Source organism: Gracilinanus agilis, chromosome X, assembly GCF_016433145.1.
Source record: "Gracilinanus agilis isolate LMUSP501 chromosome X, AgileGrace, whole genome shotgun sequence".
Classification (NCBI taxonomy): domain Eukaryota; kingdom Metazoa; phylum Chordata; class Mammalia; order Didelphimorphia; family Didelphidae; genus Gracilinanus; species Gracilinanus agilis.
This window is the reverse complement of record NC_058136.1, coordinates 79,523,090-79,526,642: the sequence shown is the minus strand read 5'-3', so window position 1 is coordinate 79,526,642 and position 3,553 is coordinate 79,523,090. Positions and strand designations below refer to the sequence as shown.

The window sequence follows — 3,553 nt, the reverse complement described above, 5'->3', positions numbered from 1 at the left end:
TGTGATCTATCTGATTTTCTGTCCTTCCATCAGGCGAAGTCCAGGTTGACTTATGAATTTTCTTGTGTGGGAATATAGTACCCCCAATAACAAGATCGTTGAAGGTGCAGAAATCCGTAAAGAGCTCTCCATTTTCGTTACAGGTGCCTACTCCATGCCTTCCCATGATGAATTCCTTTCCTGTGTTGTCTTCTCCTACCTTTGCATTCAAGTCTCCCATAACGATCTTCAGGTCTCTTCTTGGTGTGCCATCAAGTAGTGCCTGTAGGGAGATGTAAAACTCTTCTTTTTCCTCTTCCTCTGCCGCATTGGTGGGTGCGTAGCATTGGATGATGGTGATCTTCTTCCCCTTTGAGTTGAATCTTGCGACATAAGCCTTGAAGAGATAGGTTCCCAACCTATCAGCGCCTTTTTTGCTTCAGGTGTCCTGAGTAGCACTACTCCCTGGGTGTGGGAATGGTCCGGGTCTTCATGGCCAGAGTAAATGATGGTTTCGCCTGATATCAGACTGGTCTGGCCACTTCCATTCCATCTGGTCTCGCATAAACCGAGGACCCTGATGTTGTATCTTTTCATCTCATTTACTACCTGAGCGATTTTTCCACTTTTATGTCTATGGCCATACCACCCTGAATGCGCCCGATCTCGTCTGATCTCGAAAGCTAAGCAGGGTCGGGCCTGGTTAGTACTTGGATGAGAGACCGCCTGGGAATACCAGGTGCTGTAGGCTTTTTGGGGGCAGCTGGGTAGCTCAGTGGAGTGAGAGCCAGGCCTAGAGACAGAAGGTCCTAGGTTCAAATCTGGCCTCAGACATTTCCCAGCTGTGTGCCCCTGGGCAAGTCACTTGACCCCTATTGCCTACCCTTACCAATCTTCCACCAAGAAACTAATACACAGAAGTTAAGGGGGGTTTCAAAATGCGGTTCCCTAATTCTCACAAGTTGCTAAGTTTTTCCCACTTCCCTCTAGACCACCTGGCCTTCTTGTCTCCAGTCAACTGGAAACCTTCCTATTGCTCCTGATTCTATTGATAAATTCCAACTATGGGATCTGTCCAATTTGGGCCAAGAGTCAATCTTCAAAAGTTCAAGATTATAAAGACATGAAAATAAGGTATTCTTTGGTTCTTTTTCAGTTGGTAATATCTTTCACATCATTCACACAGTGCATAGATGTTGAAATTGGTATTCCAGTACTGGCACAGGAAAATGTCAAAAGCTCCAGAGGAAAATCCTCCTCTTTTTCCAGGCTCCAGTGAATCAGAAAAAGCACTCAGGAAAACAAAGTTGGCTCAAAATCCTCTTTCAATATTCCACAGAATCCTTGCCACCTACACAGTCTGTAATTACAAAGCAAGAGACAACTTGGCAAGACTTCACTTTTGGAATCAAATCCTAAGATTTTATCGTAAAATAGGCTGGGGATGGAAAAAATCAAAGAAGAAAAGTGGGGAAATTCAGACCAACTCATGGAGTATTCAATTTTAGGCATGAAGACCCAGAGCCAATAACCAATTTGTATTCAAATGCACCTCTTTCCTGTGTACCTTAAGAATTTATCACCCACGGTTTTCCAATCTAACATTTCCTCAAGAATGGTAGTGATGGATGATATGGGATTGGCTATACGAAAATCTACCAAATGATATGGAGGAAAGAGGTCAAATCCAATTGTCATTTCCTATTCATCTCTAAGACCTATTTGAAAGCTATACCCAAATATTACTGGGCAACAAAGAGGAGACTAGAGTGAAAATTTCAGCGCATCACAGTTTTAAATTCCAAACTGGAATTATAAGTACTAGACCTAAGGTGAACGTTGTTTACCCAACCTTCAATGGAACAAGGTGGAGTGGAGCCAAGTATGGATTTAGTAGGAAAAAACAAAATAATAAATTTCTCCAATCCCAACTACGTGGACCATTTCCCATGAAACAGAAAACTTCCTAGACAATGGCATTTCGTATTATAGAATTGTGGGTGTTACAGATATCTGTAACTTAGAAATCTCTTGGTCCAAATTTGTGATGCAAAATTGATGGTAGAAATTGAAATCTGAGTGAAGCCAGTGTAGCCAAGTCCAATCAAGGAGGATGGGAGTTTCCTGGTTCCTGAGTGAAAGATATTGCTTTGAAAGGATCCTTCTCATTATAAGGGGGAGCTAGACATTGAAGGTGATTAGCTCCACAATTTAGCCTACTCGTGTCAAATGATTTTCATTGAGAGGACCATATTTTAGGACATAATGTTCATTCGTTCTGAAGACACACATGGTATCCCTGGTGTAAGAAGAGGGGGCAGTCAGAATCAGAAATGCACAGGATGGGATTTTGGTGTGTTCCCTAACTGCCTCTTAAGGAGTCAAATGGAAGTGGCAAGTTGCAATTATCCCTCTGAAGAAAAGGAGGTTAAAGCCAAATACTTTCTTAATGATCAAAAAAAAAATTAGTTAGTTAGAGCTAGTTAGAGTTAGATTGGTTAGAGTTAATAGTTAGAGTTAGAACTGAAGAGGGGTATGCAACAGGGTCACCATGGTGAAAAAACTCCTTGGAGGAGATTTCAAAAACAAACCTTCTTAATTATGTAAAAGTTTTAAAATAAAGAAAAGATAGTCTAATTGTTTGAAATATGGGGTGCTAATTCTAAAAGGGGTGTATAAGGGGGATAAAGGGTTTTGGTCGAATATATTAGAAAGTGGTCACCAGAGGACTGAACAACTATCAATACTCAATTAAGAATAATCTCAAGTCAGAATTGACTTTATGGAAGTTTATTTACAATTAAGAAAGGGTAGAAGAAATAAGGAATAAGAATCAAACACAGTAGGTAAATTACTACAATCCTCTAATTAATCCACGTAGGTCTAATTAACCCTCAGATGAGAGTCAGAGGGCCAGAGGCCTGGAGGTGAATGTTTCATTCTTAGAGTCTCTATTAAAGGGAAGTTCTTTAACAGAAGTTTAGGAAGATTCACTCTTTAAAATTACCACGTGCACTTCCAAGAAGATATTGAGAGCAGCCTCACCAGCATCTCAGCATTCCAGCCAGCATTCCTCCACAGACCAGAAGAGCATGAAGACTCTAAAGAGCTTCTTCACCAACAGCCTTCTTCACCCAAAGACCCTCTCCAGCAGACAACCTTCTCCTTTTAAAGGGGTTACTTATGCGCCACTTTCTGTGCCTCCCTCCTAGTTTATGTGTCCAATCACAACAGATGTTTCTCCTAGGACTGCATAGGGGGCAGTCAGTTGATTCTGATTCGTCACCCACTCTAGAACACGTGGGTTACAGACCTCCCAAAATTGAAAGTCCTCTCACCTTTGGTGATTAAATTTAAAGATGGGCAGTGTGGGTTTAATCTAATTATCACAATCCCCCCTGTGATCTCCCCAATTGGTCTCCCCAATTGATCAATTAACATAATCATCTTGTACTCCTAAAATTTTTCTAACTACAATAGTTAAAGATAAGAGGAAGAGAGAAGAGATAGAAAGAGAGGGCAATGTTTTGCTTGGCTCATTGCTAAAAGGCCAATTAGGGGTCAATCAATTCAA

General features: G+C 41.1%; 1 non-coding gene across 1 annotated transcript; it reads left to right on the top strand.

Moving 5' to 3' along the window:
- The first annotated feature begins 611 nt into the window (after positions 1-611).
- Positions 612-730, top strand: LOC123253871. Its single transcript, XR_006506622.1, has one exon. It is a non-coding gene; the product is annotated as a 5S ribosomal RNA (ribosomal RNA).
- The last annotated feature ends 2,823 nt before the right edge of the window (positions 731-3,553 follow it).